This window comes from Triticum urartu, chromosome 7, assembly GCF_003073215.2.
Source record: "Triticum urartu cultivar G1812 chromosome 7, Tu2.1, whole genome shotgun sequence".
NCBI classification, from domain to species: domain Eukaryota; kingdom Viridiplantae; phylum Streptophyta; class Magnoliopsida; order Poales; family Poaceae; genus Triticum; species Triticum urartu.
Window position 1 is genome coordinate 709,252,903 of NC_053028.1, and position 25,318 is coordinate 709,278,220.

At 42.9% G+C, this 25,318-nt stretch overlaps 1 pseudogene; it reads right to left on the reverse strand.

The window, feature by feature from the left end:
• LOC125519559 overlaps positions 1–25,318 on the reverse strand; it is a 70,039-nt pseudogene that overhangs the window by 36,123 nt on the left and 8,598 nt on the right.

Below are 25,318 nucleotides of genomic sequence, written 5' to 3' on the forward strand. Positions count from 1 at the left end.
AAATGGGTGATACAGAGTATGTAGCAAAGCAGCATATATGCGCTGGTCCCATATTTGTTCTCTTTGAACCTTCTTCCTATGTGAGGGCAGCAAATCTAGTCGTGCACAAACTACCCGACCCCCCAGTTCCTTACAAATGTGTGTACTGGGTTACCCCCTTTTCCCCTTTTCGACCTACAAAGCGGCTGAACAGCCAGTCTATACTACTTTCCGTCCCTCCTTTCCTCATTGAACCACGTCCTAGATTCTTGCTCCAGCCCACCACACCCTTCATTCCTCTTTGAATCAAGACCTAGATTCGACTACAGATCCAAAAAGATCCACATGCAGCTAGAGCAACGACGGTTTCAAAGAAACGTATACCTTAGGGTCGTCGGGATGTGGCAAGGCGTGCGGCGGGAGGCCGGATCTGCCCACACTAAGTACGGCAGCGAGGAAGAAGGGGTCGGTGGCCCTCCCGCAAAGACGCTGGGTGAAAGAGAACAACGCAGCCGATAGTAGATTGCCTCCCTCGCCGAAGGCGATAGAGTGAACGCTGCACCTCCTCCCCTTCCCGGTGCGACGGGATACGGACGCCTCCTTCACCAGTTGTGAGGGGGGAGAGAGAGACAAGAGGCCAACACAGTCTTGTTTAGATCTGGTGAAGATAGGGTGAGAGACTGTGAATATAGCAAACCCTGGCAAATGTATCTAGACTCATTTTAGTGCTAGATACCTCCGTATCTAGACAAATCTAAGACAAGTAATTCGGAACAGAGGGAGTAACATATATGTAGTGCGGCGAGCGTGTGGAGAGTGCAAACCCTAGCGAACAAGCGCTGAGGCTCCCGCTTATATATATACTACTGTAGTACGTACTGAGCTCCGGTGCCTTCACTGCACCTACTTTTGGTTGTATGACAGGTGAGCCAGCCACATTTTGGGCCCACCTGTCGTAAAACCCTAGCGAAAATTGCACCAACGTGAAAGACGACTGCGTCTCCAACGCGACCAAGGTGAACTGACGAAGGATATCATCTTTGTGCGTAACAAGCAAAGAGCACTGATGGAAGACAGCTTGTTTTTCGTCCAAAATCGATCAGCTCCACCAGCTGACGCAACCATGAGGCGCAACCATGAGCATCGATAGGTCATCGTGGTGATGCATCATCCATTTGGCATCAAGTTTGGGTGAGGCACCTAAGAAGTTCGACAAATCCTCACTATGGTCTGTTTCTTCTCAGTAATCAAGCTCGAGGAAGGAAGAACCACGTGGCAGAGGATAGTGAGGCGGAACAACAATGGCCATCCAATTTTGTGCAGTTCCACTAAAATTGAGGAAGACATGCCCGGGTATGGAGACACGCATCGCTGTTTCCAAAAATATAAAAAAGGGTTAGCAACGACATCTCAATTGTCAATAAGAATTAATGAAAAGTACACCAACAAACAGAAGCATCATAACTATCTTGATGGGAACTAAACCAGGATACCCGAGAAAAAAAGCATTTCTTCATTTAACCAGTGATAGTACTACCACCATATGGACAATGACCGCACAACCACCATGTACTTTTTTTTGAAACAACATGTATACCTCCACTGAGGCATAAATCAGGACAACCTTTTGAGTGGCATTTCCTCTATAATAGTACTAGTAGGTGATGTTGGACCAGCCGACGAACCCTAGCTACTATGCATGGGGAGCTGGGGACTAGTCACATAGAAGAAAACCCGCACGCAGCGACCTAGGGAGCTAGACCAGTACAAGAAGTTATACCTTAGGTAGGCGAGATGTTGTTTAGGCGGGTGGGCGGGATCTGCCCACACGACGGCAGCGAACAAGGGCGCGGAGGATCTTCGTCCGCGCCAGCGCCGGCTCCGAGAGGACGGTGCGCATCGGCTTCCTCCGTCGCCGACGGCGACAACGTCAACGCTGCACCTCCTCACCTCCCGCAGCGGACAGGATTCGGCCGGATCTGTGACCACCGATGAGGAGAGAGATAGAGTGGACACTGTCATCTTGTTTTGATATGGAGAGGGTGAGAGAGCGAGACGCGAGAAACTCTATCAAAAAAGAGGCTATAATGGATTAAAAAAATCTCTCCATAGTAGTGGTTTTAAATAGAATACGCGCGTTCCCGGAAAAAAGAAACGAAAACTGGCGGACAATTTTTTAAGGGTCTGTCTAGGACATATCTAGATGTGACATAGTTATGTCACATATAAGTTGATGTCCACTCTGTTTGTGGTCTTTTCCTAGTTTTTTTGTTTCTTGTTGCTACATTATATACTTGTGGGAGCTTAGATGTTATATCCTTAAATAACATCTAGATGTGAATTAGACAAACTGATTTTCTAACGTACCAAGAAAGAAAACTCGATCAAAAACACGCCCCCGCTTCCAGGTCGCGAGAGTCGTCGCGCACACACACATAGACATAGATATGCATATCCGTGTTTACGTAAAATTCCATTTCCATCTCCATCTCCAATCATATTTGTCCAACTCGCACATTATTTACGTTGTTAATTATATACGCAGCAATATTAACGTACAACATCTCTTGTTTGCGCATGTCCGGACCGCTGCCACGGTCGGTCCTGACCAACCCGAAACGGTCAGTGCCGCATTCATGCCCGGCCAGAGCGGATGCGACCTCTCACTGGCGCCAGCATTGATTGCGGCGCGCCGGCCGAGAGAGCGTCGCCGGCGCCGCTTCCGGGTGCACGCGGCTGCTCCGCGCTCAAAGGTCACAATAGTCGGCGACAACATGTGCGATCTCTTCCAGTAGTAAGTTCTTGGGAGTCTGTGCTACAGCTAGCTGTCCTCCCTCAACTCGTCAATCTCTTCCAGTAGTGCTAGTACTCCATGGCGCGATCCATCGACAAGGAGGCGGGAAAGTTATGGTATACTGCTCGGTTTGCGGTGAGTGGCATGCTGAGCGACCGTGTGGGGTCGAGCCGTGGAGGAGGGTGAGACACGAACACGACAGACGTGATTTAAACGTTGGTTTCTCTCTGTTTCCATTTTTTCTCCGGAAAAACGGAAACTTTTCCACTCCATTTTCATTCCTATTCCAAGGATGCCCCGTTACAACATTCCATCAAATACAAAGGAAAACTAACACGCATGCTGATGCATCTCAATGATTCACAGATCATAGCCAATATTTACTTCACAACTAAAGAAAAAAGTTGTGAGAGCATGTACGATAGAAAAACTACTGATGGGGTCACTACGACTTAAACCCTAAACCCTAAACATGATTTAATTTCCTGGCCAGGTAGAACCTGTCGAAGGAAAGACGGCTGGCACCCTCGGATCATACGATGCTTTTGTGCAGTTCCACTAAAATCGACCTGAGCATCCCTGATGGCAAAGATAATTAAGAACTATGATTAGAATAATAGTACTGGCACTAGTTCATGAGACATAAACTCATCACAAGTAGAAGCCGGTAGAAGTAGAGAAAGATCGACATGGAGATGGAGCTACGGCAGTGGAGCAAGCCGGCTCCAAAAGGAAGATGGACTACCTGGGATGTCGGGCTGTAGCTAGAAGGGCGGTTGGGACGCGGCATCGGCCCATTCCGCGGTGACCCCCGATTGGGACGCACCGACTGTGGGTTTTCTCCCTCGCCGATGTCGAACGCGTCTACGCAGAACATTGTTCCCTTCCCCCAGCCACGGGATCAGGCCCGTCGTTCTATGCTTGTGAAGAGAGCAACCTAAGCAAGCAGGCTTGTAGCTTAGGCTCCTGCTAGTGTATATATAGTGGTTTTCTTTTTCTCTCCATATCAACCATTTTACATTACGTACGTGTCATTCAAGAGTGAAATGATGGTTGCTTCTTCCGACTAACTTACTGTGTGATTTGACTGCTCCTTAGTGGCCCCTACACGTACTCCCCCTACGTGTATGCAACAGTCACACGTACACATGGACGCAAAAACGCGCGCGACGCCCTAATGCATGCATGTCCGAGCACACGACGGAACACACACGGTCACGCTCAAGTGCTCAACCTACATGTGCATGCACACACATACTCAGTCAAGGTGAGCTAGTGACCGTATGAACACCGGAAAATATATATATTGAGCGCAGTGAGCGTATTATGAAGTCCACTGACCGTATTTTCAAAAATATACAGTGACAGACAGTGTATTTATCTTGTTTGAAATTAAGCCATATTAACCGGAGAGGAGGCAGCATGGACTAGCATTACTTTGTTGTGTCCCGTCAACTTGCCGAACGAGGAGAAGGTTGTAGGGCGGGAGAAGCTTGCGCGCAGTGGCTCGCAGGACAAGGAGAAACTTTTGACTAATGCAAGCTCTCCCTCGCTCAGGCGGTGGACGTGCAACAGTTAATTCGGTGTCAGATTGACAGAAGCATACACTATACTACTAGTGCTATTATTGTTCGACTTCCCGAACAGCCAAGCGCAAAGTTTAGGCCTTCTTTGGTTCATAGGATAGGAATTTTATAGGAATAGGAAAATCATAGGAAGTGAGATGACATGCATGTCAATTCCTATAGAGAAAGAGATGTCATTTGGTGCATAGGATAGAATTTTTTCCATTGAGCCTACGCTAATGTTTTTTTTCCTCCAAAACGTGAAGGATTGATTCCTATCCTACATTGGAATAGGACTACATTCCTACAAACCAAAGGGCTTCAAAGGAATTTTTCCTTTGAAAATCCTATCCTATAGAATTCCTACAAAAATCCTACAAACAAAAGGAGGCCTTACTAGTACTACTACTATAGTCCATAAAGGTATGTATTATACTAGTACTAGGAACCGGATGGAGGAGCGTCTGCACTCTTATTATAATTTTAAAATGTGATAAAGCAATCTTCAACACATTTGGTTCTCTTCGAGGGTTCTCACATGTGATAATGGAAGTTGATTGCATGGAACAGTCGCCACAATTCTCGCTTAATTCTGGCTCATATCCTCTTACAAATAGTAGCGCTCAGTAATATTTCCTCTTTTTTATTATTCAGCATGTAAACAGGTCAGCAAACCTTGCGGCGCATCTTCGTGCGAACCGTACTTGCTGCACTTTGAATGTGGCCGAGAGCTGGCTTGATGAAACACCTCGCTTCCTACTTCTTTTTTTGTGGGGTACCTCGCTTCCTAGTGACCAGTGTCTTGGCTGATCGTCCTAAGAATGCTTATATATGAATAAAGCTCTCTTATTTACCCGCAAAAAAGATTAAGCCATATTAACCGGAAAGGAGGGAGTATGGACCAGCACTACTTTTTGGTGTGTCCCGTCAACTCGCAGAACGAGGAGAAGCTTGCAGGACAAGGTGAAGCTCGCTTACGCCTTTTGACTAATGCAACCTACCCTCGGTGGACATGCATCAGTCCATTCGGTGTCAGATTGTCAGAGGCATACACTGTAGTACCCAACATGCGGAGTAACATCGTTGTTCGACTTCATGAAGGGGCGAAGAGCCAAGCGCGGTAGTACACGTACTTGGTTTTGCACCTTCATACTACTTCACCCTCCGTCACAGTTACAGGGCGCGCTTCATTATGATGCATTTCTCTCAACGCATTTCCACCACGAGAGAGGCTTTAGACGCGTTTGGTATAATGCTCAATTAATTAGGGCGTGGTAACCGCAATCAACTCCACAATTTTCTCTCCATGTACTGTACTACTACGGAGTGCATGCATGTGTGTACCCGGGGTGGAAGCACTGCATGCATGTGTGTACGCATTATTCCCTTTAGTAATAGACGCCGTGCTATAACTACCAATGCTATTTTTCAGGCCGATCGCTAGTCGCCTTGGTCCCACAAATTTTTTTCTTTTTTCTGAAGCGCGCTGTATAAACAGTGACAGATGAGTAGTATGAGCGGATTCAAAGAAGAGCGTATTGATGGTTGCTTCTTCAAAGCAACTTACAGTGGGAAAGGTGGGGCTTATGATTTGACTGCTCATTACTCACTATTAATGCGGTGCAACGACCGGGCTGAGTCTCCCATGCGGTTGTGCACTACCACCTCGGTTCTTAAATATACTCCGGAGTATTTGTCTTTCTAGAGATTTCAATGAGTGACTACTCTCTCTCTCTCAAATATTTGTCTTTTCACAGATTTCAAATGGACTGGCACATATGGATGTATATAGACATATTATAGAGTGTAGATTCACTCATTTTGCTCTGTATGTAGTCACTTGTTGAAATCTCTGTTAAGACGAATAGAATATTTAGGAATGGAGGGAGTACACATACGAAGAAAAATGAGTGAATCTACACTCTAAAATATGCTCGTTTGAAATTTGTAAAAAGATAAATATTTAGGAACGAAGGAGTATAATTTTGTGCATGGCACATGGACCCGGATGATGAAGAGGCTTCTGGCAATGCTATCAAGCTTCCAACATTTGTTTACATAATTGATGTACTATACAAATAATTTTCCAGCAACATGAAATTGTACAATGGTGTGAGCTTTCAGCTTTTGTTTCGCGTGTCTTGCCATCGATGCTCTTTCGAAAACAATAAAAAACTAACTTCCTTGCTAATGCATGTCAATTATTAGCAGATCAGAGCTAATAATTACATCACAACTGAAGACAAAGTTGTGAGAAGGTGTTAAATTAAAATTGATCCATGCTTTCATTGGTAGCAACGTCCCCCCAGCTCTGTCTAAATCAACAAGGCATGTTGGGAAAAAAAGTAGCTGTCTGGAGCATGCAACATTCCGATCATTTTGTGCAATTCCACTAAAATAGAGCTGAGCGTCCCTGTTCCAAAGATATCAAGTGTGATTACGATAATAGAGGACTGCTGATGAAACAATAAACACACAAATAGAAGCCGATCACCTTTGCAGTCTTTCTTAAGACTAACTAGTTGGAGAAGATTAGGCTCGGAGTTGGATGAGGAGGATAGAGCAAAACCAATCTCCCTTTGTGAAGTCGCACTGAAATGTAGAGACGTTGCCCGTGTGACATTTTACTACAACTGCACAAAACACTCTTAAGAAAAAAGTGATTTGTGCAGTTCACCAAAAGGTCGCAATAGCAACGACGTGAAATGGATAGCCCTGTTTGCAAAAAAGAGGTAGAAAGGAAACAATTACTGGCCAATAACAGTTGATGACACATGCGACGACAAAAAATAAGCATATTCCTTGTCCTAAGGGAAGATAACAACACGGTTGTGTTTGTCTAAAATGGTGTGAGGACGAGAATGCAATATGGAAAGTACGCCGGACGAGCGACGTTTTGGGCAAAGAACTATGGACGATCCACATGCAGCGACGTGCGAAACCGGGCAGTGGAGCAAGGCGGGAGGGGATACCTGGAGGTCGTCGGGATGTAACTAGGTGAGAGGCGGCGCGCGGAATCTGCGAGCAGGTGGCGTAGGCCCTGCCACGCCGGAGCTTGGTCAGAGAGAACGGCGTGTACCGCAGATCGGGACGTGCTGCTCGGCGCCGTCGAACGGAGAAACGATGCACTTCCTCCCTCTCCCCCAGTGGACGGGATGCGGCCGGATCAGTGACCAACGGTGAGAGAGAGAGAGAGGCCACCGCACTCCCTTGCCCCCGGCGGACGGGATGCGGCCGGATCAATGACCAACGGTGAGAGAGAGAGAGGCCACCGGAGCCTTGTGTGAGATACCCTGAAGAGCGGACTACCTTTTCCTCCATAAAAATCGTTTTATATTCTGTGTACGTGCCATTGAGCGCTATAACTTTATTTAAAAATAACGCGGCAACGCGTCAAGTCGAACTTTGTTTCGTGCACACGTGGTACATGACCTCCCTAGGTAAACAACCGCTACAGGCATTCAAATTAGCACGTGGGCTGCCATTTCGTAAAGAAATGAGCTCCACCGGGTACCTGCGCGGGTGTGGCTGGGCACGAAGCGTGAGTACGTGCATGGTGCACCTATTCTCTTCTTGTATACGTGCACCACCTGCGTGGGGTTCTGTGAGAGAGATACAAACCTAGAGAGATATAGTGTGTGGGTTCTTGAGAGTTTTTTTTTGGGGGGGGGGGGGGTCAATCAAAAAATTTAACATATGTAACGTGTGTGAAATAGAGTCCTGGATATAACATATATATAGAGGGGGCGATCCACGAGAAGAGAGTGGAGGTATCATCGGCTTGAGGTGTCCATAGAATCGAAGAGAGGGATGATGTGTGTGTGTGTGTGCGCGCGCGCGGTCGATAAAGAGTGCCATCGAATTTGTGTGTGCCCACGTCAAAGATATAGAGTGGTTGGCCTACTGGAAAGTGAGATGGGACATGTGCAGTTTGTCTCTGTGGCATGGATACCTACCTGCAGCGCTCGACTATCGGTGTGTGGTGGGGGAAGAGGGAGGCCCAATTAACTATAGAGGTACAATGGCTGGTATATGTGTGGAGGAGGAGAGAGGCCTACCTCATGTATTAAGGAGAACGATCTGCCTCATGTATTAAGGGAGATCGATCGACATCCATGCATATGTGCAGGAGATGAATAAGGTTGGGAGAGAGACAGAGCTAGAGTGTTGGAGGGGGTGGTAATGGAGTTGCTTCTAACAAATGGTGGGATAGGATTGCTAGACAAACGGAGGGCATGCCTGCAATATCAATAAGAGAGGAGATGGCTGCTTGTTGTCTGTGCACGTGCGTGTGAGAGACGGGTTAGGAGGCATGCACAAATGATGAGGGGGGACGATGTGGCTGTGGTAAGCAGACGTAACTACATAGGAAGATCAATCGCCCTTTGTAAGAGAAAGGAGAGACATAACTTGTGAGCTACGTCGATCGATGGGGGGTAGTTAAAGTCGATCTAGGTATATGTTGAGAGATCGATCGGTATACATGCATGTGTGTGTTAGAAGCAAATGAGGCACGAGGAGAAGGATAGAGAGAGAGGGATGCATGTAGGAGGTGGTACGAGAGGCATACTATATCGAGGGGGAGGAGTGTGCGAGTACGAGAACGATCAAAAGAGTGGTGGGAGTGAGGCATGGACGGTGACAAGAGAAGAGGGGAAGCTTGTGTTTGTGCTAGGCACACCTGGCCAGAGAGGCATATCAATCGATGTGTGCCGTAAAGAAGGAGCTGGGGGGGCCTACACACACCGTGGGTGAACGTCCTAAAGTGAAAAGACGAATTTGCGTGATGGAGCTAGAGAATGCTGAGGTAGGGTGAGAGGGATGCGGGCGTGTGCATGCACAAGAGAAAGTTAGCGCTAGCTACAAAGATAAGAGGGTTGTGTGGGTGTAAAAGACGAATAGAGATCATATATACTTCATTATAAAAAGCAAATTCGGATATTTAAAAAATTTATCATAGTGTTTCAAACTGACGGATATGTGAATATATATAATGGTGATACACATGGTGTGGTTATGAACATGGTATACTACATTTAATATGTTTTATCTCTACTCTTATAAAAAACGTAGTTGTTGATGATGGTGTGCCTGCCATCTTGCATTATAGGCCGTCTGATTTATATCTGGCGGATAGCAAGGAAACTATGATGGTTGAAGTTGGCAACAATCATGATTGTAGATTCTTATTGAAATAGAGAAACAAATTCAAATGTAGTTCGAATTGCAGCCGTAGTATAGACATTTGGAATGCACTAAAATGTTGGTATGAGTAGGTTACATGCATTATACAGCAAGCGAAAAAATTTAATCGGACATAACATGGATTCATACTGCCTCCTTCCATCTATATAGGGCGTAATGAGATTTTTAAGACCGCCTTTGACTATTGACAAGATTAATAGTACATGACATGCACAATGTGAAAATTATATCATTGAAAGAACCTTTCACAGACGAATTTAACGGTGTGCTTTGTGTAAGTTGCATGTCATATATCATTGCTCTAATATTTGGTCAAAGTTAGCATCGAAAAACGCGTTAGGATCTATATAGATGGAAGGAGGGAGTAGCTTTGAATAGCATTTGTATAGTAAAACGGGGCAAGACTCTCTCTTTGTGTGGTGTGAATAGTTTTATTTTTTCGTTTTCTTTTTGGTTGAGGGAAGTGCGAATTGATTTGGTACGTACAAGTAAAATATTACTACACGTTAGGCTTGTCCCTAAAATTCAACCCGTGTCTTTTTATATCCCGAAAATTCAGATATCGTGCTCCCAAAACCGGCGCCTTCACAATCCGCGCCTTGCTATCCTGAAATTACAACGCGCGCGAAAACTCCCTCCAGCTGCCAAATCCCGACACGCGAAATCCCCCTTCTAACCCTGAGCCGAAAGGGCCGCTAGTTCAAATCGGTGGGGGGTACTTTTGTAACACACCCTACATTTTGGACAAGCGCGTTCCTAAGTCATGCTTCACCCCCTCCCATCGCCCCCTTTTCGCCATTCGAAATCCCAGGCCGCCATAACCTCTCCGCTCCAGCCGCGAAACCCCACCCTCCTCCGTCCGCCACGTCACCGCTGCCTAGCCAGAGCCTCTTCCCCGACGACGTTGACCAGCACAATAGCTCGACGTCCCTCGTCCACCTCCCCGGATGAGGATCCGTCGTCCATCTCGCCATCCCGCCGGTTCAGCCGCCCCGTCCTCCACCTCCAAGGAGCTGCTCCAACAATCGCCTCGTCTATCGCGGCTGCTCCATCCCCACAGCACCGCCTTAACCTACTCCACCGGAACCGCAACATCCTCACCGACTCCTCGGACGAAGCCGAGGCCTACTCGGCGCCACCAAAGAGGTTGTACACTCATCGCATCGCACCTTCTCCTTAACTCGACCTCCCGGCGCCGACGGTGCTCCATCCCACACCCCCATGGAGCGGCTACCTTGAAGCCGGCGCCGCGAGCGACATCTCCACGGCAGCTCTCCCCCAGTGCAAGGCCCCTTGGGTGGCGGCGGCCATACCAGCCGGATCTACTGCTGCTGCTCCGGCTCTCGCTCGATCGCTCGCTCGCCTAGCTGCTGCTGCTGCTGTCCCCCTCGCTCGTGCTGCTGCTCTGCTCCGATTAAGCCACACTTCAGTCGACCGAATCGACTTTTGGGTCAGTCGATTTTCAGGGGTTGGGGGAGCTCGCCGGAGTTAAGGAAGAACCACCTGCAGTGGGGACGGGGGCTCGCCGGAGAGGTACCCCACTATCTATCTTAGGGTTCAGGGTGGGGGCGGGGGGCCTAGAGGGCTGGCCGGGGCGGCGGTGGCGAGTTGTTTCGGGGCGGCGAGGCGGCGCTGGGGCTGGCGGTTCGGACGGTGGTCGCTGGCGGCTCAGGGGGTGCAGGTTGAAGATGAACTGCAGGCCCTACCTAAACTACATGTCAAGTGCCTCTCTGCTACCATTGCGTTCAGTTTTGACAGTAGCATTCAGATTCCACAGTAAATTTTAGTTTCGACAGTTAAGTTTAGAGACAACAGTTTTTACCTCATCTGTTGTAGTCAGGTGGTTTTTGGTGATGTTAATTTTACATCCATTTTACATCATCTATTGGAGATGCTATTAGAATCCCACTTGAGATCAACGATGTATGTCTTATGCTGCTTCAGCCTTGACGTCTTACGGCTCACCGGAGCTGCTCCAACGACAGAACGATCTGTCACAACAGAGCAGTGCCCTGGACGCCGTCTACAGATTCCTCAGATCTTCCTCCACACCTCCGACAGCCACCTCTGCCTCAACTGCTTCAGCGACCAACCCAATGATGCTGAGGTAGACACGGCTACGGCAAAGAGGTTATACACTTGTTGCATCACTTATTATTATACATTCACGTCGATCCATTAGGGCTATTTTGGTTCAACGGAAAAACATCGATCCACTAGTTGTTACCATCACTCTAAATTTCTGCATGCTCTACATAATCTCACCATATTTTTTCGTATGCATGTCAGATATTGTACACAGTCATGCTGAACATGTAGAGAAAAGAGAAGAGTTTTGCACGGCAATACAATGTCATGTAGACATCGCTCCATGGTGGGTTCAATGGCAAACCCTCCCCACCCCTCTCCAGATTGTAATCCATAGGAAGATATCTGTTCTAAGGCGGATTCGGACGCCGCTGACAACTCCTATTTACCCCCAAGGTGTTTGCTCTACCTTGGCATGATGATGTTAGTCATATCATGCATATGTTGCCTTGTAGTGCCTACTTTTAACATCATATATGTCATCTGCTTAGTTTAGACATGTTCTGCAATGCCACCTGTTTAGTTTCTATATTATATATGGGAATTATGCAGTCTCATGTCTTTTAGCCAGCCATAATATATGTGAAATGTGCAATGCCATCCTGTTTAACCAGGCATCATATATTTGAATGATATCTTGCCCATCCTTTTCTTCATTACATTTCCATTTGTCGACAATGTTTGTACATTAAACTACTCTTCCTGTGAATCAGCCATTTGGGTGGGAGATGGAAAAATCTGGAGTGAAAACAAGGCCTTCAGAGCCGACAGTGCTACCTGTCGAAGCAGATCTCTTGTTAGGTCCCGATAGCTCCTTAGAGATGGATTCAGAGACAGATGACCAGTCCTATTCCCCCACTGAGGTGTATGCTCTAACTTGGCACGGTTATACTGCTCATATCATGCATACGGTGTCTTGCATTGCATAGTTTAGTCATCATATACACAATATTCAACACCATGTTCTTAGTTCAGACATCATATCGAATGCCCTCTGTTTAGCATATAAATCACATATATGAATTAAATGATGCGATCCTGATTACTTAGATAACATGTAGGTGAATTATGTCATGCGATCCTGTTTAGTTATTCATCATATATTTGAATTATGTTATGCTATGCTATCCAGTTTAGATAGACATCATATATGTGAAATTATGTCATGCTATCCATTTTAGTTAAACAATATATATGTAAACTATTTCATGCCCTCTTTTTTCCACACTATCTATTGCATCTGTCTCTCATACAATGTCTATACATTCAACTATGTTTCCTGTTTATCAGCCATTTGAATTGGAGCGGGTGATGCCAGTATCTAGCGAACTAAAAACACTGTTTTCAAATAAAACAGTTCTACCTCTTGGTGGAGATAGCACCCCGGTTGTACATGCACAAGAACCAGCCCTACCACACATAACCCAAACTCTCGCAGATTGTACCCCTACTACGATGGACAGAGAACCAGCTTCACCCATCTAACCCCAACCCCAGCCGATAGTAACCCAGTTCCTGTTGACACAGCACCATCTCCACCACAGAGCTCCCAAACAAGAGCAGTTAGTAAGGTGGCTCCACTGCCCATACGGCCAGTACTATCACGGCGAACCCCAACTCCACCAGTTAGTATGCCTATTCCTGTGGAGGAAGCACAACTAGCTAGTCGTAGTTTAGCATCTATCGCATTTGATGTTGTTAAATCATATGTGTGTATCTTCCCATCTTGGAAATATTATACTGAAGATGAAGGAAAATGCCAGTTGCAGGTGTTTGTCCAGGAGTTATGTGTAAGTAATGTTATTCATGGCAATTACTTTGCTTCGTCCCATACATCCTACCTCCATGATGGTTATAATACAGCAAGTTTTCCCATTTTTCTCTATAGAGAAGGACTGATTTGGAAACTCAGGATGAGGTAACCTCTGCTAATACCTCTGCTATCTTCAAGAATGCTTAGTGGCAGTATCGGAATTACCTGAAGAAAACATACTTCACCGGCAAAGAAACTCATCAAATTCCCTTGCGTTCTCCTGAGACACATTTACTGGACGATGACTGGGAACGCCTTGTTCTGTACTGGTCCCGAACCAAGAATGTGGTAAGGTCTATGAGCTCATTTTCTATTTTTAAGTATTATATTCTTGCGTCTTATTGTACTCTGTTCATGTAGAACAAGTGCCTAAACCTGAAGAACAATTGTTCTAATTTAAGATTCCATTGCTACCATAGGACATAGATATATGTTTGTTTGATGCTTTTATTATGTACTAGTACTTGGCAATAGAAGACTTGGTAGTTTAATCCTGTCCACCTTACTAATGAACTGGTTCACCGAAATGAGTTCCATATACTAGTACATGCTAAACTTGTTATGTGTCTGCTTGTTTCTTCTTTTAGAATGCTGACAGAATATTGGGGAAGAGTGCCTTATTAAGCAACTGTAAAGGAATTAATGCAGATAAGGTTCAGGATAGTGACACATCTTGTCTTGGTTTAGTGTTGGAGTTACTGGCCACTACCGCTTGCACAAGCTATTCAAACTCACTGTTTGAATCAGTTCGGTTTCTTGAGTCTCGACTACAAGCTGAAAGACATCGATCAGCTGTGCTGCGACAAGAAGCAGAAGGACTGCGGAAGTCCCTGGAGCATTCAGATGCATACTTTCTGGTGCAACAACAAGCCTTGGAGGATTTTAGCGCCAAACAGGACAAAGCTAATCAGCTTGCTAAGCTTATTGCCAGTATGGTGGATACTCAGGATAACGTTTCTTGAGCTCTTCTGAAGTTGTTTTAGTTATGCTCTTGTTTTGCTGCCACGTTTATTTACACTGGTGGCCAATTTTGACGGCCAGTGTATATGATATGCTGCTTTATTCCCTATATTTGCACTGGCGGCGAACTTTGATGCCCAGTGGATGTAATATGTGTAATAGCCATGATAGCCTAGCGTTAGTTGCTTGCTTATTTATTTCCTTGTTGTCTTGTTTATTTGTTTGCTTGTAGTCATTGCAGTTCTTTTTCCGCGGTTAACTAGTGGCTGCAATAACCTATTTTTTAAAACTTGGCCACAATAACCATGGGCTAATATTTACTGTAGTGACACTGGGCCTCCTACGGGCCGTAGAAACAGTGGGCGTTCTACGGGCCGTAGAAACAGTAGGCCTTCTACGGGCCGTATCATCAATGGGCCTTATACGGGCCGTATGATTGATTGGCCAAACATGGGCCAATAACAGGACGCATTATGGCCGTAAACGGGCTAGAGTTGCAATCGTCCGTTCATGGGCCAACCATAATGGGCCATTGTTAATAGGCCGTATTTGATGACGCTATGAAAACGGCCCAACGTATTAACTGACCACAAACGGGCCGACCGTAACCACAGGCTGAATTTGGCCCACAAGCAGAAAATGACAGTAACGGGCCGTAAGTAAATGAATGCTGGAAATGAGCCTGATGTCTACTACACAACCTTCTTCTTGTAGACGTTATTGGGCCTCCAAGTGCAGAGGTTTGTAGGACAGTAGCAAATTTCTCTCAAGTGGATGACCTAAGGTTTATCAATCCGTAGGAGGCATAGGATGAAGATGGTCTCTCTCAAGCAACCCTGCAACCAAATAACAAAGAGTCTCTTGTGTCCCCAACACACCCAATACAATGGTTAATTGCATGGGTGCACTAGTTCGGCGAAGAGATGGTGATACAAGTGGTATATGGATAGTAGCTAAAGGTTTTTGTAATCTGAAAATATAAAAATAGCAAGGTAACTAATGGTAAAAGTGAGCGTAAACGGTATTGCAATGTGTGGAAACAAGGCCTAGGGTTCATACTTTTGCTAGTGTAAGTTCCCTCAACAATGATAACATAATTGGATCACATAACTATCCCTCAACATGCAACAAAGAGTCACTCCAAAGTCACTAATAGCGGAGAACAAACGAAGAGATTATGGTAGGGTACGAAACCACCTCAAAGTTATTATTTCCAATCAATCCGTTGGGCTATTCCTATAAGTGTCACAAACAACCCTAGAGTTTGTACTAGAATAACACCTTAAGACACAAATCAACCAAAACCCTAATGTCACCTAGATACTCTAATGTCATCTCAAGTATCCGTGGGCATGATTATACGATATGCATCACACAATCTCAGATTCATCTATTCAACCAACACATAGGACCTCAAAGAGTGCCCCAAAGTTTCTACCGGAGAATCATGACGAAAACGTGTGCCAAACCCTATGCATAGGTTCATGGGCGGAACCCGCAAGTTGATCACCAAAACATACATCAAGTGAATCACGTGGTATCCCATTGTCACCACAGATACGCACGACAAGACATACATCAAGTGTTCTCAAATCTTTAAAGACTCAATCCGATAAGATAACTTCAAAGGGAAAACTCAATCCATTACAAGAGAGTAGAGGGGGAGGAGAAACATAAGATCCAACTATAATAGCAAAGCTCGCGATACATCAAGATCGTACCACCTCAAGAACACGAGAGAGAGAGAGATCGAACACATAGCTACTGGTACATACCCTCAACCCCGAGGGAGAACTAGTCCCTCCTCGTCATGGAGAGCACCGGGATGATGAAGATGGCCACCAGAGAGAGATTGCCCCCTCCGGTAGGGTGCCAGAACGGCTCTAGATTGGCTTTCGGTGGCTACGGAGGCTTCTGGCGGCGGAACTCCCGATCTATTGTGCTCCCGGATGTTTTTTGGGTATATGGAGATATATAGGAGGAAGAAGTACGTCAGGGGGCCACGAGGGGCCCATGAGGGTGGAGGGCGCGCCCAGGGGGGGTGGGTGCACCCCCCTGCCTCGTGGCCTCCTCATACGTCTCCAACGTATCTATAATTTTTGATTGCTCCATGCTATATTATCTACTGTTTTGGGCAATATTGGGCTTTATTATCCACTTTTATATTATTTTTGGGACTAACCTATTAACCGGAGGCCCAGCCCAGATTTGATGTTTTATGCCTATTTCAGTGTTTTGAAGAAAAGGAATATCAAACGGAGTCGAAACGGAACAAAATCAACTAGAGAAGTTATTTTTGGAAGGAAACACACCTGATGGACTTGGACCCCATGTCAGAAGATACAGTAGCTGCCCACGAGGGTAGGGGGCGCGCCCACCCCCCTAGGGCGCACCCCCTGCCTCGTGGGGCCCCCGTGGCTCCCCTAACGTGCTTCTTCTACCTATATAACTCCATATACCCTAAAACTTCCAGAACGCAGATTAGATCGGGAGTTCCGCCGCCAGAAGCCTCCGTAGCCACCGAAAACCAATCTAGACCCGTTCTGGCAACCTGCCGGAAGGGGCAATCCTTCTCCGGTGGCCATCTTCATCATCCCGGTGCTCTCCATGACGAGGAGGGAGTAGTTCTCCCTCGGGGCTGAGGGTATGTACCAGTAGCTATGTGTTTGATATCTCTCTCTCTCGTGTTCTTGATTTGGCACGATCTTGATGTATCGCGAGCTTTGCTATTATAGTTGGATCTTATGTTTCTCCTCCCCCTCTTCTCTCTTGTAATGAATCGAGTTTCCCCTTTGAAGTAATCTTATCGAATTGAGTCTTTAAAGATTTGAGAACACTTGATGTATGTCTTGCCGTGGATATCTGTGGTGACAATGGGATATCACGTGATTCACTTGATGTATGTTTTGGTGATCAACTTGCGGGTTCCGCCCATGAACCTATGCATAGGGGTTGGCACACGTTTTCGTCGTGATTCTCCAGTAGAAACTTTGGGGCACTCTTTGAGGTTCTATGTGTTGGTTGAATAGATGAATCTGAGATTGTGTGACGCATATCGTATAATCATACCCACGGATACTTGAGGTGACATTGGAGTATCTAGGTGACATTAGGGTTTTGGTTGATTTGTGTATTAAGGTGTTATTGTAGTATGAACTCTAGGGCTGTTTGTGACACTTATAGGAATAGCCCAACGGATTGATTGGAAAGAATAACTTTGAGGTGGTTTCGTACCCTACCATAATCTCTTCGTTTGTTCTCCGCTATTAGTGACTTTCGAGTGACTCTTTGTTGCATGTTGAGGGAGAGTTATGTGATCCAATTACGTTAGTATTGTTGAGGGAACTTACACTAGCGAAAGTATGAACCCTAGGCCTTGTTTCCACACATTGCAATACCGTTTACGCTCACTTTTACCATTAGTTACCTTGCTGTTTTTATATTTTCAGATTACAAAAACCTTTATCCACTATCCATATACCACTTGTATCACCATCTCTTCGCCGAACTAGTGCAACCATACAATTTACCATTGTATTGGGTGTGTTGGGGACATAAGAGACTCTTTGTTATTTGGTTGCAGGGTTCCTTGAGAGAGACCATCTTCATCCTACGCCTCCTACGGATTGATAAACCTTAGGTCATCCACTTGAGGGAAATTTTCTACTGTCCTACAAACCTCTGCACTTGGAGGCCCAACAACGTCTACAAGAAGAAGGTTGTGTAGTAGACATCAAGCTCTTTTCTGGCGCCGTTGGCGGGGAGGTTAGCGCCTGAAGGTATATCTTTAGATCTTTCAATCGAGTCTTTTAGTTTGTTGTTTTATCCCTAGTTTAGTTTATAAAAGAAAATTATAAAAAAATGGAATTGAGTTTGTCTCATACGCTTCATCTTTTTAATATCTTTCGTGAGTATGATGGAAAGGATAATTGTGCTCAAGTGCTAGAAGAAGAAATCTATAAAATGTTTGGCACTAAATATTTGAATGATGACCATGATTGCAATGTTGTTAGTATGAATTCTTTGAATATCCGTGATGCTAATGATGATTGCACTAGTTATGATGAAAATGTCTCCTATAAACATGTCAATTTTTTGTGGACTGCATTGGGTTTGTAAGTACACACCAAATAGGGAAGATAGATATTGCATGAGGCATAAGTAATTAGAAACTAAATTGTTGCAAGAAAGGCTAGATGATTGTGCTGAAAATTTAAATTTTCTTGGTCGTACTTGTGGACTTTGCAATGAAAGTGGTCATTTAGTTGTCCGATGCAAATTGTTTCATGATCTAATCATGTCCAAAAATTGTGATGACTTGATTTCCCTTGCACACTATAATGAATTTAGTTTGCTTATGGGCTATGAAGAAATGAAATGTATAACCAACTATCTTACGGAATTTGCCCATTATAAACTTCTTGGTTTTGATCTAGAGGAAATTTATATGTATTGTGTGGTGAATTGTATTGAAAATCCTTATATTTCCAATTACATAAAGAAAATGAAACAAATAGAGGATGAAGAGAATACTAATGAACGGGAAGAGACTTTCCAATATCCTCCTATTATTTCTTATGATGAATCAGGTAACGAGGAGGAGCCTCCTATTCATCCAATCTCATTAATAAGGAGCTCCAAAAAGAGGATTGAACCCACACATGATGTGGTGAAGAAGAAGAAAAGAAAAAGGAAGATAGGTAAAAAGATATCTCTTCCAAATAATGCTGCTCCTATTACTATTGTGCCTCATGAAAATATAATTGTGGAAGATAATGATACTTCTTATGATCTTGAAAATCTTTTTGGCACTTGCTTGGAAGAATATGATAATTGCTATACTATTGGTGATATTCGTACAATTAATGATGAGAGTGATTATGCTTATGATATGAAAAGGCCCAAGCTTGGGGATGCTATGTTTGATGAAGATGATGTCTTTGAGAATATATTTTCTGCAATTAATGTTTGTCCCAAGCTTGGGGATGCTATTTTATTAATGATGATATTTTTAGTCTTCCAAGTTTTGATATGCAAAGTTGTTATGATAAGAACAAAGTTGCTACTTATGATGATTATTGTGATGAAACTTATGCTATAAAGAGTAGTGATGATTATATTTATAAAACTTGTCATGATTATGAGTACCCTTTGTCTGAACATTACTCTTTTAATGTGGAAACAATTTATAGTATTCAAGTCTCTTATGATACTCCCACTATTCCGACTGAGAAGAAATTTGCTTATGTGGAGAGTAGTAAAAAATTCTATGCTTGTAGATCATGAAAAGAATGCTTTAGGTGCTGGTTATATTGTTGAATTCATTCATGATGCTACTGAAAATTATTATGAGGGAGGAATATATGCATGTAGGAATTACAATAATATCAAGTTTCCTCTCTATGTGCTTAAATTTTTGAAGTTATGCTTGTTTTGCCCTCCCATGCTAGTTGATTATTGTTCCCATAAGTTGTTTGCTCATAAAATACCTATGCATAGGAAGTATGTTATACTTAAATGTGCTAGTCATATTATTCATGATGCTCTCTTTATGTTTCAATTCTTATCTTTTAGGTGAGCATCATTGAAATCATCATGCCTAGCTAGGGGCATTAAACGATAGCGCTTGTTGGGAGGCAACCCAATTTTATTTTTGTCCCTTGCTTTTTGTTCCTGTTTAGTAATAAATAATTCATCTAGCCTATGTTTAGATGTGGTTTTATGTGTTTAATTATTGTTTGTGCCAAGTAGAACCTTTGGGAAGACTTGGGGAAAGTCTTGTTGATCATGCTGTAAAAAACAGAAACTTTAGCGCTCACGAGAACTGCTGTCATTTTTATTTGGAGAGTGATATTTAGTTAATTCCTTTTGTAGATGATTAATAGATAAATTCCTCAGGTCCATAAATGTATTTGAGAATTTTATGAGTTCCATAAGTATACGTTTGATCCAGATTACTACAGACTGTTCTGTTTTTGACAGATTCTGTTTTTCATATGTTGTTTCCTTATTTTGATGAATCTATGGCTAGTAAAAGAGTTTATAAACCATAGAGAAGTTGGAATAAAGTAAGTTTAACACCAATATAAATAAATAATGAGTTCATTACAGTACCTTGAAGTGGTGATTTATTTTCTTATACTAACGGAGCTTACGAGTTTTCTGTTAAGTTTTGTGTTGTGAAGTTTTCAAGTTTTGGGTAAGGATTCGATGGACTATGGAATAAGGAGTGGCAAGATACTAAGCTTGGGGATGCCCAAGGCACCCCAAGGTAATATTCAAGGATAGCCAATAGCCTAAGCTTGGGGATGCCCCGGAAGGCATCCCCTCTTTCGTCTTCGTTCATCGGTAACTTTACTTGGAGCTATATTTTTATTTACCACATGATATGTGTTTTTCTTGGAGCGTCAATTTATTTTGTTAGGATTTGCTTGCTGTTATTTAGAATAATTTTTTGCATCTTTTATTTCAATAAAAATGGCATTGATAGCCTTTACTATTGAGGGAACTTACACTAGCGAAAGTATGAACCCTAGGCCTTGTTTCCACACATTGCAATACCGTTTACGCTCACTTTTACCATTAGTTACCTTGCTGTTTTTATATTTTCAGATTACAAAAACCTTTAGCTACTATCCATATACCACTTGTATCACCATATCTTCGCCGAACTAGTGCACCCATACAATTTACCATTGTATTGGGTGTGTTGGGGACACAAGAGACTCTTTGTTATTTGGTTGCAGGGTTGCTTGAGAGAGACCATCTTCATCCTACGCCTCATACGGATTGATAAACCTTAGGTCATCCACTTGAGGGAAATTTGCTAGTGTCCTACAAACCTCTGCACTTGGAGGCCCAACAACGTCTACAAGAAGAAGGTTGTGTAGTAGACATCACCTCCTCGCAGGTCCCCCGACATGCACTCCAAGTCTTCTGGGCTTCTTTCCTTACAAAAATGAGTTCCGTGAAGTTTCAGGTCAATTGGACTCTGTTTGATTTTCCTTTTCTTCGAAACCCTAAAATAGGGTAAAAATAACAATTCTGGGCTGGGCCTCCGGTTAATATGTTAGCCCCAAAAATAATATAAAAGTGGAAAATAAAGCCCAATATAGTCCGAAACATTAGATAATATAGCATGGAGCAATCAAAAATTATAGATACGTAGGAGACGTATCAGGCATCCCCAAGCTTAGTTCCTGCTCGTCCTCGAGTAGGTAAATGATAAAAAGAGAATTTTTTATGCGGAGTGCTACTTGTCATAATTTCAATGCAAATCTTCTTAATTTTGATATGAATATTCAGATTCGAAACATTCAAGACAAAAGTTCATATTGACATAGAAATAATAATACTTCAAGCATACTAACTAAGAAATTATGTCTTCTCAAAATAACATGGCCAAAGAAAGTTCATCCCTACAAAATCATATAGTTTAGTCATGTTTCATTTTCGTCACACAAGAATCCTCTCATCATGCACAACCCCGATGACAAGCCAAGAAATTGTTTCATACTTTAGTAATTTCAAACCTATAAACTTTCACGCAATACATGAGCGCGAGCCATGGACATAGCATTGTGGGTGGAATAGGATATAATGAGGGGGTTATGTGGAGAAGACAAAAAAGAGAAAGTCTCACATCAACGAGGCTAATCAATGGGCTATGGAGATGCCCATCGATTGATGTTAATGCGAGGAGTAGGGATGGCCATGCAACGGATGCACTAGAGCTATAAATGTATGAAAGCTCAACAAAAGAAACTAAGTGGGTGTGCATCCAACTTGCTTGCTCATGAAGACCTAGGGCACTTGAGGAGGCCCATTGTTGGAATATACAAGCCAAGTTCTATAATGAAAATTCCCACTAGTATATGAAAGTGATAACTCAAGAGACTCTCTATATGAAGAACATGGTGCTACTTTGAAGCACAAGTGTGGAAAAAAGGATAGTAGCATTGCCCCTTTTTTGGGCCTTCTTTTTTTTCTTTGGCATTTCTCTTTTTTTTGGTACAATGCTCTATTGAATGATGATCATCACACTTCTATTTATTTACAACTCAATGATTACAACTCGATACTAGAACAAAGTATGACTATATGGATGCCTCCGGCGGTGTACCGGGATATGCAATGAATCAAGAGTGACAATTATGAAAAAATTATGAATGGCGGCTTTGCCACAAATACTTATGTCAACTACATGATCATGCTAAGCAATATGACAATGATGAATGTGTAATGATAAACTGGATGGCGGAAAGTTGCATGGCAATATATCTCGGAATGGCTATGGAAATGCCATAATAGGTAGGTATGGTGGTTGTTTTGAGGAAGATATAAGGAGGTTTATGTGTGAAAGAGCGTATCATATCACAAGGTTTGGATGCACTGGCAAAGTTTGCGCCAACTCTCAATGTGAGAAAGGGCAATGCACGGTACCGAAGAGGCTAGCAAGGGTGGAAGGGTGAGAGTGCGTATAATCCATGGACTCAACATTAGTCATAAAGAATTCACATACTTATTGCAAAAATCTACAAGTCATCAAAAACCTCGGCACTACGCGCATGCTCCTAGGGGGATAGATTGGTAGGAAAAGACCATCGCTTGTCCCCGACTGCCACTCATAAGGAGGACAATCAAATAACACCTCATGTTTCAAATTTGTTACACAATGTTTACCATACGTGCATGCTACGGGACTTGCAAACTTCAACACAAGAATTTCTCAAATTCACAACTACTCAACTAGCATGACTTTGATATTATTACCTCCATATCTCAAAACAATCATCAAGCATCAAACTTCTCTTAGTATTCAATACACTCATAAGAAAGTTTTATTATATCCATCTTGGATGCCTAGCATATTAGGATTTAAAGCAAATTACCATGTTATTTAAGACTCTCAAAATAATCTAAGTGAAGCATGAGAGTTCATCTATTTCTTCAAAATAAAACTACCACCATGCTCTAAAAGATATAAGTGAAGCACTAGAGCATCGACAAACTACTCCGAAAGATATAAGTGAAGATCAATGAGTAGTTGAATAATTGTGCAACCATGTGAAGACTCTCTAACATTTAATAATTTCAGATCTTGGTATTTTATTCAAACAGCAAGCAAAGCAAAATAAAATGACATTCTAAGAATGGAAAACATCATGTGAAGAAGCAAAAACTTAGGATCAACCAAAACTAACCGATAGTTGTTGAAGAAGAAAGGTGGGATGCCCACCGGGGCATCCCCAAGCTTAGATGCTTGAGACTTCTTGAAATATTATCTTGGGGTGCCTTGGGAATCCCCAAGCTTGAGCTTTTGTGTCTCCTTAATTCCTCTCATGTCACGGTCTCCCTAAATCTCAAAAGCTTCATCCACACAAAACTCAACAAGGACTCGTGAGATAAGTTAGTATAAACCATTGCAAAACCTTATCATACTCTACTGTAGCAAATCCCTAAAATTATTATTCAACATTGCATACTAAATGCCTCTGCATATTTAATAGTCCTATCCTCAAATAGAATCATTAAAGAAGCAAACATGTGCAAACAATGCAAACATAACAGCAATTTTCCTAAACAGGATAGTCTGTAAAGAATGCTGCAACATCCATACTTCCTTAGCTCCAAAAATTATGAAAGAAAATTCCCACTGTAGTAAATTTATCATAGCTTAATATGAAAAAGGTTTCAACATTTTATCACATTCTGACTTTTCTAGGGAATTATTGCAACAGCGGTAAACTTTCTGTTTTCAAACAGCAACATGTATACTTGTAACATACGCATAGTAAAGGCTATCAATGCCACTTTTATTGAAATAAAAGATGAAAAACATTGTTTTAAATAACAGCATGCAAATCCTAACAAAATAAATTGACGCTCCAAGCAAAACACATATCATGTGGCGAATAAAAATATAGCTCCAAGTAAAGTTACCGATGAACGAAGACGAAAGAAGGGATGCCTTCCGGGGCATCCCCAAGCTTAGGCTCTTAGTTGTCCTTGAATATTACCTTGTGGTGCCTTGGGCATCCCCAAGCTTAGGCTCTTGCCACTCCTTATTCAATAGTCCATCGAATCCTTACCCAAAACTTGAAAACTTCACAACACAAAACTTAACAGAAAACTCGTAAGCTCCGTTAGTATAAGAAAATAAATCACCACTTCAAGGTACTGTAAAGAACTCATTCTTTATTTATACTAGTCGTCAACCCGTGCGTTTGCACGGGCTAGACATATATACAATTGTAAAGTAATTTGTCACTTGTAACCTGAAGTATTCGAAAGGAACATAATAATGGGAGCACATAAGAAAATAAGGTTGAGTGAAAATATAATAATAATGTGCGAGTACTGGTTATACACAAAGCAGTTTAGTTGTATTAGATCTTCGGCCCATGTACTCTGCCCTCATAATATTATATATCATATAGTTTTAGGATTATATTGATATAACATTTTGTATGTTATTTAATTACAAACATACTTTTAATCAATCTTCAAGGTAAATCCATAACAATTATATGGTTGTTTAACCTCGTAATTAAGAAGCACATTCTTGGACAAAAAGAATAGTAGATGAGAAATCACTATCAACCTTGGCTGCTGCAATAGTTGAATGCATGGTGTAAGTACTACCTTTGGTGAGAAAAATACTTTAGCCAGTCAAAAGACCTTCTTTTACTTTATATGTTAATGTTCTGTACATTAACAGGCCATCGTTTATATATTATTTTGCAATGCACCAAACTGCTATATTTTAAACAAAATTGTTTCGGAAATATGATCGGTTAGCAATATATGAATCTTATTTAGCATCGATGTATAGTAAAATTATAAAATAGGGATATCTCACATTGGCATTCTCTATAGATAAATATCTAGTAGATTGCTTTGATATTTTTTTCT